At 55.3% G+C, this 24,028-nt stretch overlaps 1 protein-coding gene across 2 annotated transcripts in view; it reads right to left on the bottom strand.

Moving 5' to 3' along the window:
* Window positions 1–24,028, bottom strand: part of NEK6 (NIMA related kinase 6) — an 84,475-nt gene that overhangs the window by 51,489 nt on the left and 8,958 nt on the right. The window contains exon 1 of one of the 2 annotated variants that reach the window (XM_059925592.1): window positions 6,941–7,049. The exons of the other annotated variant lie outside the window; for it this stretch is intronic. The gene's annotated coding sequence lies outside the window, so the exon portion shown is untranslated. Of the gene's footprint in view, window positions 1–6,940; window positions 7,050–24,028 lie in introns of those variants that run through there. 2 annotated transcript variants of the gene reach the window in all.

Here is a 24,028-nt window from a genome sequence, read left to right as displayed (position 1 = left end):
TACCCTCAAGGGCAAAGGCAGTAGCCCCAGGTGGCAGGAAAGGGTGAGGGGCTCGCCACAGCAGAGGCAGGGCAAAGGCCGGTACCTTGCAAAGTGGCTCCTGAGAAGCTCCGGGGAAGCTCGGCTCAGGGTTGAAGTAGATGTGAGCACGGTATCGGGACCTCTGGGGATCTGGGTGGCCTCCCCATGCCAGGGCTGGTGAAGGAGGAGAGGCCAGCCCTGTCTCCGTATGGGACTTGCCCTGCCCAAGACTCCCGTCCCCGGCCACTGCCAAAAGGAAACTCCCCCACCATGAGCTGCTCCAAAAATAGCTCTGGCTGCCACCTCCGTGGTGAAAGGAACTTGTCACTGCCACCAGGGAGCCCACTGCCCACCAGGGACCGGAATCTGATGGCAGTGGCCGTGGGTCAGCCTTGGAGAGTGCGCATGTGTGCCGGAGGCCAGGGGGCTTGGGATCGCCCAGTCCTGCTCCCCCATTTTACCTTCCAGGAAACTGCGGCAGGAGGGCAAGAGACTGGCCTAGGGCCATGGGCACAGCAGTGGCAGTGCCTGGCCAGGACCCGGCCTCCTAAACCCACCCCATACCCACATGGTCAGGCAAAGGAACTTGCCCTGCAGGCTCTACCAACCCCTCACCCCCACCCCAGAACCCAGAACGCTGACAGCAGACGCCGAGGTCAAACCAGCCTGGGAGGGATGAGGGGTCCTTCCCTCACCCACAGTGCTCCATTCCCACCCACCCCCATGGGGGCCAGCCAACGCTAAGAATTATAAATCTTCTTGCTGTCCCTTTAAAAGCTTAACCCTTTCTAATCTCTCTTTTGTGAGCTGAACCAAAAATATCTGTTGCCTAAGAGATGAGAGCCTTGGTAGGCAGCAGCCCTGGGTTCAAGTCCTGGCTCTGGCGCGCCCCAGCTATGTGGGCCCCGGGGTTCTCGCGGGTAAAACTGGGACACAAATAGTATGCATCGCCCGGGCTGTGGAGGACTCCATAACATCGGGGGCCTCAAAGGTGCTTAGCCCCAGGCCTGACACATACTAGAGCCCCACTCACTGGAGTTACTGTTGATTATTAATCCTTATTCTGGCCCCGTGCTCTCCCACACCAGGCTGTGGATCCAGGATCTGAGTGTTCCCACCTTCCCTTCCTTCTACACATCCTTCCAGCTGCCGTCTCCGTTCCGGGCCTGTGCTGACCACTGGTGACCCCAAGATCGCATGGATGGAAACCCCCTTGCTCTTACGGTGTCACAGGAGAGAACCCAGAAACACGGGGACAAATAACCACAAGCCAGAAAAGAGCATGCAAAGTGTCCCCAAGAAAAGGACTGAGAGACCCTCACTTCGTGACCCAGGCAAGATCACGGACAGCTTCTTACAGGAGGTGGAGTCTGGGGTGGCCCGGAAGGATAAGCAGGTTTCGCACCAGAGGGGACGGGAATTCCAGCCGAGGACACAGTGGGATCAAAGGCATGGAGGCTGGCGGACCTGCGGGCATGTGGGAGAAGGCAGGGACGCCTCCAGGCCAGCCCCAGCCCTCCATCTCCGAAAAGAGCTCCCGTGGTCGGAACGTGCCTTCCTCTCCAGAATGAGAGCCAGCTCCACCCTGGGCAAACCACCCCCCGCGCCCCATCTGCAGCTCGACCGCTGGGACTGACGAGGGCATATGGCAGCTGAGGCCCCAGAGGACACACGGAGCCAGATCCTGGCACCGGGACTCGGCCACCTGCCAGCACACCTTCCCCGCCAGCCGGGCCCAACTGTCGGGCATATGCCAGGTGCCGGCCCCTGGGTGACTGCGGCTGGGCCCAGGCCAGCCGTCCACAGGCCTGGGTGGACCCCCCGCCCGAGCCCCGGTTCACGGGGCACCCCTGGAGGACCGTCCTCCACGACCCGGCGGGGTGGGCGGCATCAGCCTGCACACATCGCAGAGGCTCCAGACGGGCCGGTCAGGCCCCCAGATTGGACACTTTCTGCCTAACCATTGTTTTTCTTCTGCTTCCGGCCTCCTTTCTGCTGAGAGGAGTTCCCTCCAGGGCTCCCATCTAGGACATGGTAGCACCCAGGGAAAACACAGATTCCTGGAGCCTTCCTCTTCCTCCGGGGCCAGGATGGCAAGAACCTTCCTGAAGTTACCTTGGCTCCAATCAGCCTCCATGCCCGCGGGCACACACGCACTGCAGTCACTCCCCGCCTGTCCACCTGGGACACAGAAGAGAGGGTGGAGCTGTGCTGAGGGGCACAGACGGGCTCGCAGTCCCATCAGCCCCCAGCCTCTCAGGGCCTCCTGGGTCACCGCGAGCCTCCAGCACGACCTCCGTGCGGCTCAGCGTGGCTCGGTCTGTGGGGGACAGTGTCTCCTCCATCTAGTCCTGCCACCCCACGCAGAGTTACGGGCCAGCACACTATCTCAGCTTCCAGGGCCGCACCACAGTGGCCCTGGGCCTTCCTGTGTCATATTCCCCACAGGATCCTCGCGGACCCCAAGTCGGGCCTGGGAAATTATGAGGCCATTTGTAACCCCTCGAGGGTGAATCCCGCTCTGAGCCGCGGCGTGTGGCATGGGGGCTCAGGACTCACGGGGTCTGGGACTCTCAAAGGGCCGCATGGCCTTGGGAAAGTCATGGCCTGTCTCTGGGTCTTGGTTTCGCCACCTACAACATGGGTGGGTCGGGCTCTGCAGTCCTGGGAGGGCTCTTATCGTGCCGACACTTTTTATGAGGCTGATGGAGAATCTGCAACTCGCTGGCGTGCCCTGAAACTGAGCTCCAGGAGCCTGTATCTAATCCTGTGCTCATGTCTGGGAGGAAAACCAGACCTTCTGGGTCTGGAATTGCTAAGGGACACTCTCTCTGACCTTGGAAGATTTTGTGAGCCCCCCAGCCCCCTGCACACTGCCCTCCCCACTCGCAACAAGCCGCAGCCATGTCGGGGGATGGCTCAGAGGCCTCCCGGCTCCCAGACACACAGCCATGGAAGCGGCGACGTGTACACAGTGGGGTCCACACGCAGAGCATCCCTTAAGGGCCAGGTGCAGGGCCAGATCCTTGAGGGGTGTTGGCAGCTCACGTGCTTACAAAACGACCCTGCAAGGCAGACAGTGCGTCCATTTGACAGATGAGGAAAGTGAGGCTAGTGAGGTCTCGTGACTCGCTGGAGGTGTCCCCGCTGGAGAGAGGCAGAGCCTGGATGGCAGTGTAGGTCTGAGTCCTCGTGGGGGAACCAGACCCAAGTGCTTAACTGTGTTACAGAATCAAAGTAGGGGCCGTTGATTCCACCTTGGGCCGATCAAGGGGGCTGCAGGGAGGTAGTGGCACTGGATCTGGGACCCAAGGGCCAGGAAGTGAGGTAAGGCAGCCCAGCACAGGCTCTGGAGTCTGACGTTCAAATCCTGCACTGCCTCTGTCCAGCCGCAGGAGCTCGGGTCAGGCCTGTAGCCATGTCTCTGCAGTTCCCTCCTCTGTAAACAGGGGGCTGTGTAGGACCGACCTCGTGGGGTTGTTATGAGGACCGCGTGGAGGACACGCCGGCAGAATGCCAGCAGCTCAGGACTATCAGGACTAGGTATACACAAGAGCTCAATCAATGTGGCTGCTGCTGCTATTATGATTACCGTTATCACCATTAAAAACCAGTGCTCATTCAACAGCGATATCCCTGCAACAAATATTTCTGGCAACCCACTCTGTGAACCAATTGTCACAATAAGGCCGGTCTTCATTCCCCAGGGGACCCCAGTCTCGTGGCCAACCAGGCCCCTGGGCCTGTGAATGTGGCAGGAGGGGACCACGGCCTCTGGGGATCTCCCCCTTTTCGGGAGGATGGGAGAGGCCACACTGGCTCCTGCTGCATTTTCCCAGAAGCTGGAAGTGATGGCAAAGCATTTTACAAAGTTACCAAGACGATGAACCTGAGCCATCCCCCTCCCCCCACTGCCTCAATAAAATAAATCTTGGCCCGTGCTGGCTGGCGAGAGACCCTATATATTTACATGACGATCGTGCCTCATGATCACAGGGCTCGTGATTCCAGCAAGCAGCGTGTGGCAGGGATGACAGTGGTCCTAGGAGACTCACTATTTTCCGGCGACTTTTATTGTCCATTATATCCCGGCATTTACAGGGCTCTGCTCCGGGCCTGGCAGGAATATCGCACACGGTGGGGCTGGCAGGCCTTAATATTCCAGTCTCGGTGTTGCGGATCAGTTTTCGCATCTCATCCACGCCACCTCCCGAGTCTTTGTGTGATACCGAGACCCCAGGCAGCTCCAGGGGCCTTGGAGGGAGAGGGTTGAGGGGTCTAGAAGCACAGGTAGGCCCACCCAAGCCATCTGCTTGGTTCCAGTCTGCTGTCCCAGGCCAGCGGACACTGCTAAGTCTGTGGCCTTCCTTGGGCACAGGAGGGGCTGTACAAAGCAGAGGCGTGCGCAGGTGCACTGGAGCCGCGACTAATGGCTTGCGGGGGCTGCTTGCTAAATTCTCAGGGACTTTGTGAGACAGTTATCATGTTGGTTGCTTGCAATCAGGCACGGTAGGAATACTTACACCCTGGAAACTGGCAAATGCTACAAATCAAGGCTTTGTACAAATCTCTCTCCCTCCCACCCCGCCACCCCTCTGCCCAGGGACCTGTTTGTTAAACACCAGCATATCCCAGGGAGGGGGTGACCCAGCAGGCCCTCGTGAGCACCTGGAAGGACACACGGGCTTAAGAGTCAGGTGTGAATCCTGACTTCCTCACATACCACTTGTGTGTGAACTTAAGTAAGTTACTTCACTTTTTGAGCCTCAGGTTTCTTATCTGTAAAAGGGTGACACACCTAAACTCCCAGCACCTCATGGCAAGTTCCCTGGGTGATGCTTGATATATAGCAGGTGCTTAATAAATGATACCTATTGTCATTCACTAATGCAACACTTACTGAGCACCTACTGTGTACCAGACACTGTCTCAGTGATAGGGATACAGAAATGCCCCAGGGGACGACAAATATCAAATCCTCCACATCTGGACAGTTCTTGATTGTCTGCAGAGGGATTTTTACCCACACCATCTTACGAAGCCTCATGACAACTGTGATAGGTGGGCACAGCAGGAATGGTGCCCAATTTTGAGATGAGGAAATGAGGGCTCAGGGCTGGGCATGACTTGCCCGAGGCCCCTGCCAGGGCCTATCAAGAGAGGGCTCAGCTCCAAGTCCACTCCAGGCCCACCATGGCACCCATCTCTGAATTCCCAGGCCCAGCCAGGCTGGCCCCCTTGATGGTGCCGGGAGAACCCAGGGCGAGGGGACTCCGGGTCTAGGATCCTCGGTTCTAGTCTTGGCTCCACAGCCTCCCTGCTCTGGGTCCCTCCCCTCCTGGGCCCTCAGCTCCCCATCGGAAGGCTGAGAGGGCTGCGCTCAGGATGCTGATGGCCCTGATGGGTGAGGGTCTGCCTCTAGGCTTCCTGGCTTGGCCAAATGTCCCTCTGTCCCCCCAGAGCCAGGGAGGCCTTGGGCATATGAACATCTCCTGAGCCCCAGCCAGAGCCCAGGAGAGCCAGGGCCTCTTAAGCAGGAAGGAAGAGGGCCGTGAGCTGGGGCTCCCATCCCCCTCTTCTGGGCTTGCCATCTCACCCTGCTGGCGGGGCTCACCCACCCATTTCACAGATGAGGAGACTGAAGCTCAGAGAGGGGTGGTGTCACCAGCCTGGGAGCAAGATTCATCTCCTAGGCTGGCAGCTTCCAGAGCTCGTGGCTGCTGTGCCCACCAAGCCCCTCGGTTGTGACGCCTTGGGGGCCTGCAGATGAGACAGTCCTGGCCACCCAGCCTCAGCCCAGAATGGTCGAGGAGCGTTTCGCTGAAACAGGAGAGCAAGAAAAGTACTGGCAACTCTGATGACTCAAATAACCTTTGAAACTAGGAGGTGGGCGGAAGTGGGCAGCATTTCTGATGGGTTTCACCTCACTTCCTAGAAGGATGCATCACCAGCTTTAGTTTAGTCCGCACTCACCCGACCGTCAACGTAGACCTGTGCTCTGGGCGGCACGTCTCAGCTCGCTTGTTCCCAAAGAAATTACAGGCTGGCAGGTGGGGGGGTCATCCAGCCTGTCGTTGGGGGGGGGGGGATTCTTCTCATTTTACAGATGGGGAAACTGAAGCCCAGAAAGAGGGCGGGGGTTGGTTCAGGGACACACAACTGGGACCTAAGTCTTCAAACTCCTTTGCCAAAAGGTTAATTTTTCTCTTTGGGGAGATAGAAAAGGAGACTCTCTAGAGCTTTCAAAGGAAAAAAGGGAAGAAAAAAGAACTAGCAGCTGAATGGAATTGCAACAAGGCCCCCAGCCAGCCCGAAGAGGTTTCCGAAATTCTGTACAGTCTGAATTCTTACGGGCTGAGGGGTCATGCGATTTCCTCTGCAGAAGGCAGAGTTGAAACAGTCTGACTGAGGGGGCCGGGGAGGAGGGAAGTGTCCACAAGACTAGGAATCATGAGTTTCTGTCTGGCTGCTCTGATGACTTGCTGGGTGACCACAGTCAAGTCCCTTGCCCTCTCTGGGCCTCAGTTTACCCTGATTTATTTACTACGTACCAAGCCTTGCTCTAATGCACTTAAGTGAGGTTAACCTATTTACCCCTTATATAGCACAGCTGGGGTTTGAAGCCAGATAGCGTGGCTCCAGAACCCACACTCCAACCACTGAGCCACAAGGCCCTCCAGCCTGCAGCAGGGGTATCTCCAGGTCCTTCCTGCCCTCAGGGGCTTTGCCCATCTGTGGCTTGGATGCCAGCAGGCAGGTTTCTAAAGACACTAAACCATCCTCCTTAACTCGCCTGCTGCTCTGAGCTGCTACCTTATCCGTGAACTCTGATTCCTTCACTTTGTTCAGCAGCCTTTATAACTATTTTAGCTTGGGAGACCCTCGGGAAACTCCCAGGTCACGGCAGCCAACGACCCACCTCTTTGAGCCTCGCTGGGAGCCGAGAGTCCAAGCAGGAATGGACGACCCCGCTCTGATGTCCATTTTGGAGTTTTACACTCAGGTCGGCCTCTGGGACCGCAGGAGGGAGACTGCCATTCAGGCATCCAAGAAAGAGAGAAAAAAACATCTATTCATAGCCAGACAGAACCTGCTCTATGGAAATCACGCTACCGACGCGACAAGCAGCCCAGCTGTGCAAGAGATTCCCGAAGAGCCTGACCTGGGAACATCCACGTGGAAGGCTCAAAGGCTTGGGTGGTCACCAAGCTTATAAAATCTGCCTGGATGCTCAACCATGAAATTCCTGAGGGCATAAGGTTCTGACCCAAAACCTGGGCTTGTCTCCCAAAACAAAATTCTTCAGACAACGGACATTTTTTGGCTTCAACAAACAGACTGCTGATCTGTTTCACTCTGATCTCTAGAGTAAGGAACGCTCATGGTGAGAACATGCTCCCACCCCATGCCACGCACTGTGCCACGTGTTTGGGTCCACCCGGTCATTCCCAAGGGTGGGTGTTACTATCTCCATTTTGCAGATGGGGAGACTGAGGCTCAGAGAGGTGCCGACTCCCACAGCTGGGAGACGGCAAAGGTGGGGTTTGAAATCTGGTGCCGGTCTGGAGCGCAGGGGGTTGGGGATGAATCCCAGTGGAGCCTGCTGTCTGCATCATGAAGGGGAGCTCCAGCCAGACACGGAAGCACAGGGAGAGTTCTGTGGGGCCGGTGCACATGGAGTCTCGGACCCTAGACGCACACGGGCTTCCCTCCACACATGGGAAGAATCCCTGCAGAGGGACGGGTTGGGAGGGTTGGCCCAACAGCAATTAGAATCACCCCGTGGAGGCTGCCTCAGTCCCGCCTTTCCAAAGACACTGGAATCCACTAACTGGGAATGCTGAGCTGAGCACCCAGAAAATCTCCCACGCCGCATTCGTATCATTGCATCAATGGCAGGTGGTCATTAAACACATGTGCAGTCGCCGCCACGCCACTGTTTTATTCCTGGGAGCAGGAGAAACCCTGAATCCACTCATCTGAGGTCTCATGTCTCACCAGAGACCTCAGAAAAAACCCCGAAGAATCCACCAGTCTACTTCCTATACTTGAAAGCAGGAAGACAGGAAACTGAGGCTCAGAGCAGAGAAGTGATGTGTCCAAGGACATTAAACCGTTTGTTGAATCGACCAACACATACTGGGACCAGCCTCCATCCTCAGTGGGGCTCCTTGTTTAGAGAGAGACAGGAGGCCCATAAGCCGACACCTGCAACCCCATGTGATGGCTGCTTTGTACACCCAGGGTGTGGAAACACAGGGAAAGCTCTGTCCAGCCTGCCTGTGGAGGCGGGGGGTGTTTCCTCATTAATAGGAAGCTGCTCTGAGCGGAGGAGCAGGGGAGGCCACTCCAGGCAGAAGGCACAGCCCGTGCAAACGCCTGCAGGCTAGGCGAGCCCAGCATCAGCTGCGGGATAGAGGCGCTAAGGACAGCAGCGGCCTCAGGTCTGCAGAGGGGAGGGAGCGAACATCTGCATGCAGAGCTGGTAAGGGGTGCAAAGCCAGGGCCAGAACTCGGGTTTCCAGACTCCCCTTCCAGGGTTCTTTTGCACACTCTGCCTCTTGTGGTACCAAATCTAGGTATGATTTTACTCAATGGGTTACGTGATGAATTAAAGCCCCAGTCACAGTTTAGCAGCAACCAGCCTCCGCCTACGCTACATGCACACTGACCTCCCCACCCCTTCCCTGGTCATCCCAGGTAACTGTTCATGGACAGGAGGAAGGAAATGCCTACGGAGCCTCCCTCTCAAGAGACCCTGCTGGGGCCCTATCTCAGGAGGGCCATAAAGTTTACATTCTGGGCTCCAAGACACTCTCTCCTATTTGGTGAGTATTTATTGAGCATCAGCTGTGTGCCAGCCTCCGTGCTAGGCACCGGAAGGATTCATAAAAGGTGGTTACAACCTCTAACTCACTCAGCCATCCCCTAATCCTGAGATGGGCAGAAATCCCTACTCCTATCACCTGGGAGAGGAGATGTGAGGCTCAGAGAGGCCTGGGACTTGCTTGCTCAAGATCACTGGGCCAGTAGGGGTCGGGCTGGGACGCTCCCCCGGAAACATCTGGTTACAGGGCCTTTGCCAAAAAGAGATAAGCGTCCCTGGGGGAATAGAAGAGCCTGGATCCCTCCTTCCCGCCCTGCAGGCTGCCCTTTACCCACAAAGCAGGCAGAGGCTGCACGGGCAGGCGCCACCCAGAAGGGCGGGGCACTGTCATTATGGGGAGGGGCCGCTCTCCCAGCCCAGGGAGCACAGCCAGGGCTGGCGGCTCACGCAGGGAGAGGAGAGGCTCTCGGCTCTAAGCTGCCCTGGCTGGTGCCACCGAAGGACTAAGTGCTTGTGGCCAGTGAGGCTAGGACCCAGAGCACGGACACTGGGGTCAGCGACACCCTGGCCAGGTCACCTCCCGAGTCTCTGAGTCCATTCAGCGGGGGTGACACGACCCGGCCCTGGCTGTGGTGACAGCTCTCCCTCCCTGGACCGGGGTCCTTGTGCGCTTCCGTCTCCTCTGTGGGAATGTTGGTGGGGCCCCTGTGTACCCTAGTTAACCCAACCCAAATGGCTGCAGACACTCCGAAGTACTAAGGCTCAGCTATGCCCTATCCAGACAGGCCTGCCTCCTCACCCCTCAGGTCCCTGTACCAGGTCGAACAGCATCCCTACAAAACTCACGTCTACCTGGAACCCGGAAATGTGGCCTTATTTGGAAATAGGGTCTTTGCAGACGGAATCAAATTAAGATAAAGTCACACAGGATTAGGGTGGCCCTAATCCAATGGCTGGCATCTTTAAAGCAGAGGGAAACTTGAACTCAGAGACACACAGGGAGAAGGCCATGTGACAACAGAGACAGAGATTGCAGCGATGTGTCTACAAGCCAGGGAATGCCTAGGACTGCTGGTAACCACCAGAAGCCAGGAGTGAGGCATGGAACAGACTTGCCCTCAGAGCCTCCAGAAGGAACCAACCCTGCCAACACCTTGATTTTGGACTTCTGGCCTCCAGGACTGTGAGAGAATAAATTTCTGTTGTTTCAGCCCACCCCGTTTGTGCTGATTTGTTATGGCAGCCCTAGGAAACGAATACACTCCCCCCGCCCCAGCCCACCAACCCCAGCACAGCTGGCTTTCACGTGCAGCCGCAGTTTCCCAGGTTCTCCAGGCACTGCAGACTTATCGAAGACACCCTCAGCCTCAACTTCTGTTTTGGGTGCTGAAGAGGAAGTAAATCAGTGGTTCCCAGATCTGGGGATTTCACAGGCCTGTAAAGCGTCCCCCAAATTCTGAAGACAGACATAAGGTTGCCAACATTTTCTGACATCTAAATAAAATTTCTATCTGTGATCACCATCCTGCATAAAAGAAGGACACCCGACATAAGAAAGTAGCTGATGCCAGGCCTGTCCTTAAGTTTTCTCATGTCACCATGGATCAGCGAGAATGTCACACAGTTTGGGAACCAAACTCCAGCCGCTGTGCCCTGCTGGGTGACTTTTTTCAATCCTCGCCGAGGAGAAGGGAGGCTAGCCTCCTCCACTCTCCTCTGAGTACAAAAAGGAGGTTTTCTCCATCTCAGAAACTTGACAAGTATATTCCAGTTAACCTGTGGGTAATTCCAGTTAATCCCCTCTGAGGACTGGGTGCTCTCCCAGCTGGAGGGAGGCATTCCAGGCCAGTCAATGAGGGAGGATCAAGAGGAAAAGAAAATAAAAAGGAAAAGGAGGAGGGAGAGGGAGAGAGAAGCACTGGCCCTTCTTGTGAAAAGAAAATCAAATTGTGAAATTATGCAACGAGCAGACATCACGGTCCGCATGACTCCAGCCCTCTTCAAAGACACCTCGTAAACCCACGCCCGGCCTCGGAGGGAGAGGCCAGATGCCTGGCGCTGTGGGGAGGAGCTTTCGAAACATCTGGCCCCGGCGGCCTGATGACCCAATGGAAGCCAGTCACCCTGTGCTCCGTGACCGCTGAACCCACGTCTGCCTCGTGGTGACCAGTGAGGTGTGCCGGCAGAGCCGCTGGGGATTAAAAAGCTGTCTGAGTTCAAGGAATGTTTCTTTTCCAGTAACTCGAGAGCGCTAATCCCATCTCAGAGATGCCCCCAGCACTGGGGGAACTCTGGCCTGGCCGTGCCGGGGTGGCCTGGCCGGGACAGTCTCAAGAACCTCAGATGATAAGGCCGGACGCCCTCGCCTTCCAGGGCTGGAGTCCATCTCTCCCTCCCTCCCCTTCTGCACGCCCAGGCCAGGGGCAGGGTGGGCCCCAGTTCTCAGGAAGCCAGGAAACACACTCTTTTCTGGGCTAAATGCCCAGATTCCTTGAGCAGTCATAGGACACGCTTTTTCTGAGCTGATCCAAAGCCACAGGCACGGACTGGAAGTTTCTTTGGGCGGCATGAACCTGCGGGGACCCAGGCGCACCTGGAATTCCAGGCTGAAGGCCGGTCAGCGAGAGAGGCCCCAGATGGCCCCGGACGGGCAGGGGCTCCATCCTGCCCCGGTGGGTGACCGAGGGCACAGAGCTGTGCTTTTGTGGGCCTCTGTTTCCTTTCCAAGAAAACGAGGTTCCTTTATTCCGTCATCATTTGCCAGGCTTTTCTTGAGAGGCTCGCGGAGCCAAGCACTGTCTGCGGCACAAGGCAGAGAGGACCTTGTCCCTCCAGAGGTGTGTGGTCAAGAGGTGGATCCAGACATGGCAGCAAACAGACACGGTCATTGCTGACACAATAAGTGCTACGGGGGAAATGCAGCTGAGGAGTGGGCCGGCGGGTACAAATAAGGCTTCACGGGGTCGCTGGGACAATGAAATCAGATGGTGCAGCAAATTGCTTAGCAAATAATCAGCACTCAACAGATAAGTGGGGTCCTCCCTTCCTCCCGCTGCACAGGTGGGGCAACTGAAGCCAGAAAGAGAAGGGCTGGAGCAGGCTGTCTAAGGACTGGGGTTGCTTTGGGGGCCTTACTGCCCCACGTTTCCCGGGGAGCCAAGAGAGGCCCCACCAGCCCCACCTGACCCTGCTGGACTCCCTGCTCTTTCTTGGTGGGAAAGCCTCTGATATCATGCCCCAGGCTAGACCACTGAAAAAGTCTAGCCTTCTAAATCATCACGCCCCCAGCCAGCCCACAAAAACTACCCGTTCTCCACCAGCAAGACTGTTCCAGCAGGTGAATGTCCTCCCTGAATTTAAATCTGGGGTCCTTCGCCTATTTGCTAGGAAATCTTGGCCAACTTTCATCACCTCTCTGAGCCTCACTTTTCATGATCTGAAAACGGGGAGCCCTCCCTAAAAAGCTTGCTTGACATGTTCAATAAGATCGTGGAAGCAAAGTGCCTAGGGTGTGCCTGGCACACAGGAGGCCCACCTGCCCCGCCTCCACCTGCACCAAGGGAAGGGGGAGTGTGGACCTGGTCTGGGCAGCCGGGTGCAGCCCTAGGGGAGCTTGGCATCAGGAGGGAAAGGCTAAGTAGAGGGGACGGCGCTCTAACCGGCGTGGAGGGTCAGATGCGTGTGAAGACCAGCCCCGCGCCTTCTTTGCTGGGTGTCTTGGCCACGATCCTCACCTCTCTGAGTCTCAGTCTCCCCGGCAGAAAAATGGGTTCTGGTGATGATGAAATGAGACCTCACCCAGGTATGTCAAGTCACCCAGACAGTATCTGGCACATTAGTCCGCTCGCCCGCATTCATCCATTCTAAAACGTCTGGGTTGCATCCCAAGTGGGTGCTGGACCCTGTGGGGGGCCAGGGTGGGAGGGGTGCGGCAGACCCGTCTCCTCTAGAACCACCCTGGCATTACCTGGCTCTGAGAGGGGGCACAAAGGGGCTCCTGGGCTAAGCTAGGCTCACCCTCTGTGGGAAGCGACGCCCAGACAGATCCTGGGAAGAGCCGGCTCACCCCCTGGGTGCCACTGACCCCATAACACGGCCTCACACCAAACCTGACGCTGTGAGCCCCTTGCTGCGTGCCACACAGCAGCTGTAAGACAGGCCAATGACCGGGTAGGCCGGGGGAACCTCTGGCCCCAGCCCGCTCCCCCCAACACTCCGCAACAACGTGCCACAGACAAACATTAAAGCTCAGAGCTGCTCGTCTGAACAGCTTCCCTTCTGACTCCTCCAGACCAACCAACCAATCAATCAATCAATCGATAAGGCGAAAATCGGAATTCAATCATGGTGACAATACAATGGGCTCCCCAGGAAGCGAGTTAGAAAACCGGGGCTCTTGCAGATTAATGAGACTGCCTGGAAATCGGGGAAAATAAATGTATTCCCCGGGCGGATGCACTCCCATTAACTCCGGCTTCTCATCCCAAGAAAAAAAACACGCGGAGATTCAGATTTAGGGAAAATAACACATCCCTGGCACTTTTTTTTTCCCTTCGCAAAGCGGCTGCTGTGAGCTTTACATATTTTATCATTTATTCGCACATTGTCCCCAGCAAGTTGGTAGGCGCCGGCCTTGTTTTTCACAAGAAAGCTGTGAGAGAGGCTGAGGATGTGGAGGTGAGGGGCCTCCCACCCCGACACCCAGCTGACGAAGGGCTGGGGCGGTGGGTGGGAGAAAGCCAAAGGTTCTTTTTGGGTGGAATTTCAGCCTTAGGCAGCTGAGAGGTTCTGGGGAGTCCACACCGACAACCACACCAGCCTCCCGGACTGAACACCCTCCGTAACACCAAACCGTTTGCCACAAATGCCACCAAAAATGCCATCCTGACCACACCACCCTCCCTTATCAACCTTCAAGGCTTCCAGATAGTCATCACTCTAGAGCGCAGCAACCAAGGCCTCCTTACTCCTGACCCCAATCCCAGCTGACACCGGTCACCCACCACATCAGCTCCACAGAGACTCTTACTGCTTCCTGCAACCCACTGCTTCACACCTCTGGCCCCTGCACTTCCTGTGCCCTCCACCTAGCTCCCCCCTCCCCCCACCTGGCTAACCCCTACTGATCCTCAGGTGCTTCCAGGGGAGACAGATCGGGGTTCAAATCCTTGCTGTGTGATCTTGGATAAGCCACTTCACCTCTCTGGGCCTTGAGTTCACTTATAAAATGAAGCCATGTAAAGGTGAAAACTAGAAGATGATAGCACATGTAAACCCCTGATGGATGCTCTGTTAAAAAGGAAATAATAGCAGTAGGAGGAGGAGTTGTTTAAAAATGATAGCTGATAATTCTATATAAATAATTCCATACCGTTAAGAGAAAAGAGCTGGCATTTGTGGAGGAGGCACCGGGCATGGGGCATGGAGCCTCCACCCCAGCCAGGCCTTTCCCCTCTGAACACACCCCAGCCACACGCAAGCCCCCTGCTCACAATGAGCCACTGGGAGTCAACAGTCCCTTCAGTCTCTTGCAGGAATTCCTTGCTGCTTCCTGATTCTTCTTGTTCCCCCCTCACTCTTAGTCTGACCCTATGCGCCTTGGCCTCACTCTATCTCCACCCCCACCCCAAATCCAGGCATCAAGTCAAAGGGCAAAGAGCTCATCACCCCTTCTTTACTGATGAGGACACTGAGACGGGCCCATCAGGAATCACTCCTGAGGTCCTGAAGCAGTTTAAGCCACAGCGGAATATTCTTTCAACCTGCAGCCTCGACTTTGCTCCCTGACACAAGTGTCTCCAGGTAGGAGCCCAGACTGCCGACACTGGGCCCCTCCTCATCTCTGCTCCAGGCTGCCCATCTCTCCCCCACTCACCCAGGCCAGCCCCCATCCCCTCTCATCCACCCTAACACCCGCAGCGCCCTCCCACACCGCCACCCCCAGCCTCCACACAGGCCACGCACGTGCTTCAGGGAGCCACTCCCCAACTCAAGACCCTTCCAAACGCCCATCGCCCATAGGATCAAACTCCGGATCATCACAGGATCGTAGGATCATCACCCATAGGATCAAACCCTGGATCATCATAGGATTGTAGGATCATCACCCATAGCATCAAACCCTTAAGGAATCACCTGTAGCAGGCCCATAAGGTGTGTGAGTCATGATATTCCTCCCCCTGGAACAGGTTCTATCCCTCCAGCCAACCCATTTGCCCCCAACAGAGGCCTGGGCTTTGGACACAGTGTCTAAGTCTCCGAGTTTCAGCTGTCTCCATGATAACGACGCCTGAGGAGCAAACTGAGGGTGCATCACTCCTTACCCCTCATCACTGTCACCAAGGCCTTCACGGGGCCAGGCCCTGGGCTGGGCCTTGGGACCACAGAGGAAAGTAGGCTTGTCCCAGCCCTGGAGAGGCTCCAAGTCCAGGGGACTGACTCATCAGTGGGCCCAAGGGATAGGGGCACGCCAAGAGGGTAAGCACTGGGGGCTGTGGGGCTCAAAGCAGAGTCCTACATAGTGTCCTGAGATCAGAGGAGACTCCAGGAGGTGGTGAGGTTTGAGAAGCAAGAAGAAAGGCATTATAGGCCAAGAGAGCCTCGAGTTCAGCACAGCAGAGGGATGGGGCCTGTCTGGTGGAGAAGGGGTGCAGCTGGACTGGACATTTCTGAATGCCAATCTGCCCACCTATGGGCTCTGTGTTCCCTGATTGTTACCTCCTTGGCCACTCCTCACCACCGTCCCATGAGGAACTTCATTTCAAAGATGAACAAACTGAGGCTTGGAAAGGGTATTTATTCAAAGGCAGCCAGCAAATTAGTGACATGGAGGGGAGAGCCTTGGTTTAAATATGTGGGCACCTGGGCCTTCCCCGGTGGCGCAGTGGTTGAGAATCTGCCTGCTAATGCAGGGGACACGGGTTCAAGCCCTGGTCTGGGAGGATCCCACATGCTGCGGAGCAACTAAGCCCGTGAGCCACAATTACTGAGCCTGTGCGTCTGGAGCCTGTGCTCCGCTACAAGAGAGGCCACGACAGTGAGAGGCCCGCGCACCGCGATGAAGAGTGGCCCCCGCTTGCCGCAAGTAGAGAAAGCCCTCACGCAGAAATGAAGACCCAATACAGCCATAAATAAATAAATAAACAAATACTTAAAAAAAAAAAAAATGTGGGCACCTAAATCTCAACCCTAGAAGTTTAAATATGTGTTTTTAAAAACATTCACTATAAGAGAATCCCAATTAACAGTTCTTTCAGAGATAGCAGAGCCTTCATCTATCCTTCCTTCCGGTATTTGTGGAATTCCCAGCGTGTGCCAGGCACATAGTCTCGCCCTCCCCAAGTTTACAATGTGATGAAGCACACAACTAACTCATAATGAGAACAATGACCCTGGGGTCAGAGCTCAGGTTAAGAATTGTATTAACTTGAGTCTGGTCCCTCTCAGACCTCCTCTCTTCATTCTTGTGCACACAGCAGACATTGCTAATCAATCCCAAAGCCTTCTCAACATGCCCTCTCAGGCAGCCATTACCAATCTATCAGAATTGGCACTGGAGGTGACAATTATTGCCATCCCTGTTGCCAAGGGGCACACAGGACGTTAGGCAGAGTGAGTAAAGAAAGTCCCTCCCCACTTCCCTCCTCCATTCTCAGCGGCCCAGATGCCTGAACTCTCACCATCAGACCGTGTTCAGCACTGCCCTCAGCCAGCATCATTGTATAACAGCAAAGACCCCCAGATGCTGGCTCAGTCGTGTGGAATCAGGGGCTGAAGCAGGGGCAGGCTGGTGACGGGCATCTGGACTTGGAGTGCTCGCTCTGCTACCTCCTAACAGAGGGGCACTGCTGTTCTCCAGAGGGCGGCCCAGGAAAATGAACAACCCCCAGAGCTACCATGTATGAAATATATGATCTGAAGCCAGTTTCTGGATTCTCTGAGCTTCTGTTTCATCTGAAAACGGAGCCAATGACCCCCACTCCCCATGACATACCCAAAGTGGCTGGCACAGGGTCAGGCATATGTGACGACCCCATGAACGCTGGGTCCCCCTCCTTCCCTTCCTCTGAACTCAAGGTGTGAGTTCAGGCTGACAAGCCCTTTCCTTATGCATTGGGGGCAGGAGCCATCCAGGTCCCGTCCACTCTCCTCCGAGAGGTGCCCCGGTGTGGCCTGCTGCCCCCTTCCTCCTTGGCCCAGTTTCTTAGGGCCCAAGGAACCATCCATTTGTAAGAGTTTGGTTTCTCTCTCTTTTTCTTTCCTTTCCCCTCTAAGCAAAACTGCGTGGTGGCTGTCCCCAAGGCAGCTCCTAAGGGCCCACGTTGTCCCGCACAAGTGATGGCGGTAGTTCCGTTAATGGGAAGCAAGACGAATGGTACCTGGTGCCCAAAGTGTACGAAGCGAGCCGGAATTGGAGGAAAGTGTTGCCAGAACACACCCTCCTTTGGGGCCTTATTAGGTCTTGAAAGAGCTGCCGCACTCTCTAAAACCTGCTTTTGCCAGCAGAAGCTTCATTTTACAAATATACAACAACTCAAAAACCCGTAAATGGGAAGAAAACCCTGAAGATTACGCTCCCTTGCTGCAGCGAGGCGGCGAGCTGCCACTCAGAGCTGAAGTCTTTAGCCTCGTCGACTCAGGGTTTAAATAAATGGGCCTGAACGCCAGCTCACCATTTTGTGAACACAGAACACGGATGTTTCTTTGCCGTTTAAGGACTGTTTGCCAATGGTGGGATGGGACAGCTTTGGGAACATTTTCTTTTAAAAGGCTTGTTTGTCCCAGATGCCATAAAACCCTATGGCCCTTTCATCAGTCCCAGGAGGAATCCCTGACACAGCTCTCTTCCCCCAAGTCACACCCCCAGGCCCTCATAACACACCGCCATCTCTCCCAGCTTCTCCTGCCCTGAGAATCAGTGGCATCTCAAAAGCAACTTCATTGCAGAAGGGGCATCCATTTCCACAATGACCCAAAGGGCTCACCCCTCCCCCCAGTTGGGGGTCAAGCTGCTGAATTGTTTTGGGGGCTTCAGTGTGTCCAAATTCAAAATGTGGGTGGAGGCCGAAGCTGGGACGGACATAGCCAAGGCAAATGACAGGCAGAGCAAGTGGACATGCAGTCAGGCTGCCCGGGGCTGTGTGACCTTGGCAAGCCATGCAACTCCTCTGGGCCTCGGCCTCCTCATCCCTAACACAGGGCGAACCCCACCCACCTCCCAGCCCTGGAGCAAGGAGTAAATGCAATCCCAGCTCACTGGGAAATGGTCACTTCCCAGGCCACTTGGAGCACTGATGGTCTGTTCTCAGCACACCCTCCCATAGTCCCCAGCATCACCCAGACACTAGTAGGCCATTCACACTAGAGCAGACTGGTCTAGGGCGTGTGCTCTGAGAGCCAAAGGCCTGGGTTCAAATCCTGGCTCAGCCACAGACCCACCGTGTGCCCTTGGGCAAAGGACTCAGCCTCCCTTCCCTCGTCTGTAAAATGGGACTAATAGAACCTGCATCACAGGGTCACTGAGGGGAGTCAGTGCCATAAAACATGGCCAGGGCCTGCCTGGGGTGGCCCCGAGGGCCAGCAGCCCTGAGAGGGAGTGGTTGAGAGTCCTGGGGGAGCCTGAGAAAAACTCCCACCTCCTAACGGGGAAAACCACTTTCTCAAAGACACTGGAGGCAAAGCAACCCAAAGAGGCCATCTCGGGCCCCCTGGGAGAGTTGGGACCTTGAACAACAGGCAGCATGTTAAATCCCCAACAACAACCTTCCCAGGGAGTTAAGAGACTTCGGGGAGCCTCACTCCACGAGGCAGACTGGGGACACCAAGCCCCCCACATCACAGCCCCTGGTCATCTGTCTCTAACACCTGGACCAGTGACACTGAACGTACTTTCCCCATTTCTTGTTTCCGGTTGGTCTCCCCACAGGAGTGCCAGCTCCATTTTGTCTCTTTTGTTCATTATGCGTCTTAGGACAGTGCCTGGATCTGTGGGATCAATGAATGACCAAGCAAAGCAAGGAAGGGATGAACTCCCTGGGGAGGGCAGTTCTGGGCTGAGTGATTTCCAATGTGTCCCAGCGTGGAGAGGTGCTCCTGAGTGTCACAGGTGCCACCAAGCTGCAGTCCTCGCCCCACAGTGTCATGAATTATCAATACGATAACAGCCACCAACTGCTGAATGCCTGTTATGTACAGGCTTACCTCACGGGATCATGAAAACTCCCCCAGAGACAGGAACTGAAATTACCCCTTGCTTTGCAGTGAGAAAACTGAGGCCCCGGTGCAAAGTGACAAGCCAAGGAGACACGGTGAGCAAGAGGCAGAAGTGTGACTTGCATCCAGGTGTGTCTGACCCACCATCTCCCTCCTTCCTCTCTGATCCGAAGAGCAGCCCCAGGGCTGGCTGGATCTTGGAGGAGAAAAGCTGGAGTTGGAGCCTCGGGACCGCTCCCTGCCAAGAAGGGTGACTGCCCAGAGGCAGGAGCCGGCAGACAGCAGAGGCTGCGGTCCCGCTCCCTTCCCGTTCCGCGCACACGCAGCGGTGGGCGCAGCGGCTCAGCCGGGCAGTGACCCCAGCCATCCAGCCACGCCTGGGAGTCTTCGAAGAGCAGTGGCTTCGGGGATCCCCCGGGCCTGGGTTCAAATCTCAGTTTTCCAACCATGTGGCTTATGGCTTTGGACCGATGGCTTCATTCTCTGAATCTCAGGTATCCTCATCTGGAAAATGGGGTCAGCCTAAAATTGTTGCAAGGGTTAACTAAGGGAACACAGATAAAGCACTTGGTCAGATCGCTGGTGCACAGTAGGTTCTAAATAATAAGCATTAGTTAACTTTCCCAAGGCTCCCTCATTCATGTTTTTGGGAATGGCCAGACACGTACGTCCTGTGGCTGCCTGGCTTCCCAGTTCCAGGGCTGGGAACGGCGTGGGTGGCTGGCGGAATCCGAGTGCCCAGCCCTCTCCGATCTCCAGGGCACCACCTGCTTGGCGTTGTTCCCGAGGAAACAGGTCAGCAACCTTATCATTCGATTTCTGACCCTTGTCACTCAGGAAGTCGGAGGGGATGGGTTTGTCAACACAATAACATCCGGCAACAACGTAAGGGATTAAAGCAGGGAGGGCATTTCCAAGGAGGCCCGTGAGCACGGTGTGTCCTTTGCACGAGACGCCCAGGGTGAGGAGGGAGGCCAGCGGGGCCACCTGACAGCAGTCACATCCCGGGCCAGCGGTCTGTAGACGGTACCTCACTGCAGAACTTTCCCTTCCATAAGACTGGCCTCAACGGCATGTCGAGACCCCGTGCTCTTTTTGAAGGGCTATGGTCCTCCCAGCAGGGGCAGCTTCACGGGCAAGTGATCAGCATTGGCACATGTGGCCCTGTCCTCAGCAGGGAGCTCCTTGCTTGGAGTTTCAGGCTCTGTGTGCACTCTCTTGAAAGTCTTCACCTTATCTTTGAACTTGCGTTTTCTAAGTGAAGTTGGTGGAACAATGGTGCATGTGCTGGGGGTGTGGAGTCTCAGCTCACGAGTGGTCCTGCCTTGCCCAGGGCGGGTCTCAGCTGCCCACCCCCCTGCCCCCAGCAACCTCTGCTGTTCTCCACCCTTGGCAAGGGCCTGGCTGCAGACATGGCGAGGGCTGGGGTCAGGTGTGCCTGCCCACCGAGCCACAGGGTGGGGCCGTGGGCGCCTGCGAGGGTCTGTACTCACCCTGTGAGTGTCCCTGTGCCCAAGGGATCATGGGCACAATAACAAATTAAAAACATCACAACAGGTGGGGAGAGAGACTGTGAAGGGAAGGAAAAAGCTTTCTTCCTGCTTTTTGAACAGAGGACCTACATTTTCATTTTGTACTGGGCCCCCCAAATTACGTGGCTGGCCCTGCCTTCCATTTATTTATTGATCCTTGGGGACACCCCTGCGCCTCTGCAGAGCTAGAAGACACCGCTCTCGGGTCTGAGGCCATCACTGCCTAAGAAGCTTCTCAGAACAAGGCCCCCCAACCCCCTACCCACCCTGCCTGCCAGGCTTGTTCTTTGAACCCCTATCATTGGTCACTTACTGCTGTCTTGTGGGCCAGGCCTGGTTTTCCGGTGCCGGGGATGTGACGATAAGCCAGGTCACAGAGCACTGATGGAAGCAGGCAGGACTGCTGGTAGTGTAGTCAGGCGGAGGGAGCCGGTCCGGCAGAGCAGCAGGGAGGGCGAGGTGGGAAGAGCTGGCACGTGCAGGCTGCCTCTCGAAAGCAGGGACGTGGGGGTCGGCTCTGGGAGACGGGCAGGAGCCCCTCCATCAGTAAGGCGGGGGCACCCTGACTCACCTCCCGGGGCTGTCGGAGGCTGAAGGGGCTATCGTGCCTGAGGGGTGCCTCCAGCCGGCCGGGGCAGGCACGGCAGGGAAAGGGGGCGGCACAGGCACAGGACACTAATGCAGGACAGTCAGCGGCGGGCTCCGCAAAGGACTGCAAAGCCAACGATGAAAAAAAAATCGGAGGGGCAGCACCGCCATACCCTGAGCCCCTACCACATGCCAGGCACCTGGCTAAGGTGGCTTGATCTCACCATCGGCCCCCTCCCGGGGTAGATATTTATTCCTGTGGTTTCTATTCCCACTCGACATTTTACAAACATCACCTTACTTTCTGTGGTTTATAAAGTCCAGTTGGTACCGAGCACGGGGTCAACCATGCTTTTCTGGTATGACTCGTCACGGATAGAGAAGAATTCACGCTGACTAAGAGCTCAGACTGCACAGTCGGGCCAATCTGGGTGTGATCCTGGACCACCCCCCAGCTGTGGGTTCTGGGGCAGATCTGACCTGCCCTGGGCCTCAGTTTCCCATTTGTAACTTGGGGTTAACAAGAGTCCCATCCTGGAGGGGTTGCTGTGATGAGTAAGTGAGGTGACGTCAGTGAAGGATGCAGCACACAGCCAGTGCTCGATAAACGTCAGCCAGTGCTACAGCCGTGAAACCCCAAAACATCCAATGAGAAACCCGAGCATTGCGTGGCGCTTCCTGGGACCGTGCGAGTCTGCTCCCTCCTTCCTAGCATCTGCCACAACTCTGCTCGAGACTGTTCTCTCCCCCCATTGTCATGTCACATCAGTCCATAAATATTTAAACAACATGTCATCAGATTATTATAACATATGATCTATAGCACTGATGTGCTGCAGTTCTGCGCATTTGGGCTTCATTTTCAGAATATCGAGACATAAAATATTTATATATTTAGCCAACCACGAGATCTCACATTCTGTCTCAAAATGCTGGGTGGTGGCAAGACGCTGAACTGAGAGGCAACGTGTGAAGGGGATGCCTTGTTCTCACGTCGGTTCCTGGGGCATCTGGATTGTTTCTGGTTCATTCCAGGGACGTCATTGTGTGGCCTGTGAACGGTGGCTGGCCGAGTTTATCGCAGCAAGCAGAGGGCCAGGACTAAAGAAACCCCGTAAGATGGGGCAAGAGTTCAAATCACTTGGGCTCTGTCATTTTCCTTTCTGTATCTCCATAGACCTGCGCATAGTAGGTGCTCTTAAACGTCCACTGGAAAATAAGTTAATTCACCTGCAGCCCACAGCACCACCCAATGGGCTGGCATCCAGCAGGGATTCAGTCACATTTGCTCCCCTGTTTCATTCCATCCCCAGTTCCCAGCACCAGGCCTGGCCCGGAGTGGGATCCACTGAATGTTGCTGGATGAATGGCAATTGAAGGAATAAACACGTGACCAGATAAATCACTTAATTAGCTAATAAATGAATGCGGGATAATGACTCTGGTCATGTCTGCTGGTCGTAATTATACTGTGTAAGACCCTCCTCCAGAGAAACAAAGGCTCTCCAGTAACCCGTAGTGGGTAGGCAAAGGGGTTTTCCTGGGTAATTAAATATCTCGATTGCTAACATTAGCACATCACAGTGACCACATGTCCCGGAATTTTCAGTACTATGCAATTTCAAAGATGCCACCCCTTAAGCCATTCGAGCATCCAGGAACTTCTCACACACCAGCGACCAAACAGCTTCTTCCAAAACTGCCTCTCCTGTCCCCAAATGTCACTAAAATGCTTTTACAGACCACTGCTGTTTTGGGTGTTTGGAAACAGTGGTCATCATGTGTCCAACCTAGAGATGATCGACATCTGACGTCCTGGGAGGTCACAAAAGTATTCACAAATTAAAGTTACTAGCTTGGAGTAAAAGTATTTTCTTTGCGTGTTCCCCAAATGCCATGCTGTCACCATCAAGAGCTGGCATGCCCCACCTTTGTCCCCAGCCTCTGCATAAAAATCCAGTCCTCGTTTCCTCTTGGGTTGGCTGAGGCTGGCATTTAAAACAAACACAAAAGGCCACTAAAATTCCTGAGGGAGACGAACAAAGGAAATGCACACACACTGAGTCAGGCACGCCAAGTCCATGCTTGAGATCCCGGTGTAACTAAATCCGGCTGGACTTGGCTGGACCCGCCAAATGCATGGGGTGGGCTCCCTGTCTGTCTGCCATGTGCTGCCCAGTGGTCCTGCCACCTGGGCACCCACCCTGGTGGTCCACCAAGGCCACACCAGCTAGGGAATCGTTTCCTCTTTCAACCCAGGATTCCCTGTTTTCTGGGCTGGGGCAGAATCTGGGCTCTTGCTCATTTGCTACATAGCAAATATCTGTGCCCAGGTGGCTTGGGAGACTTAACCCCTTCCCCTTCCCTGAGCAACCCCCCAAAGATATGCCCTCTAAAAAATAAGCGTGGTTTATAGACAATGCAGCTTTAAGACATGGCACCCACCAAATCCTACCCAAAGCTCCTCCTCTACAGACTTCAGGAGGCACCTCTGCAGAAAAGGGGCTAAGGAGGGAGACCCCTGTAACTCTGGGAGGTAACCTCCGTGTTTAGGTTCCTCCTACTTGGGATAATCCAAGGATAAGTCTTTCTCTAAGAAACCTTCTCTGCACAGGGGAGGGTCAGTCGGGCACAACTCAGCCTTTTGCTGGCCACTGGGAGGAATGAGCAGGGGGTGCTTGCAGCCAGTCAAGTTTGCCACCAGCTTAAGTCCATATAAACATTCTTCAAGGATCCTGCCACTTACCCACTTAAAACTTTCCATTCATTCAACAACTATTAATTGAGCACCTATGTGCCAGGCACAGTATGGGACACTGAGGTACAGCTGTGGTCCACAGACCAACTC

The sequence above is a fragment of the Balaenoptera ricei genome, chromosome 6 (assembly GCF_028023285.1).
Source record: "Balaenoptera ricei isolate mBalRic1 chromosome 6, mBalRic1.hap2, whole genome shotgun sequence".
Lineage (NCBI taxonomy): Eukaryota > Metazoa > Chordata > Mammalia > Artiodactyla > Balaenopteridae > Balaenoptera > Balaenoptera ricei.
This window is presented reverse-complemented; position numbering and strand designations above follow the sequence as displayed.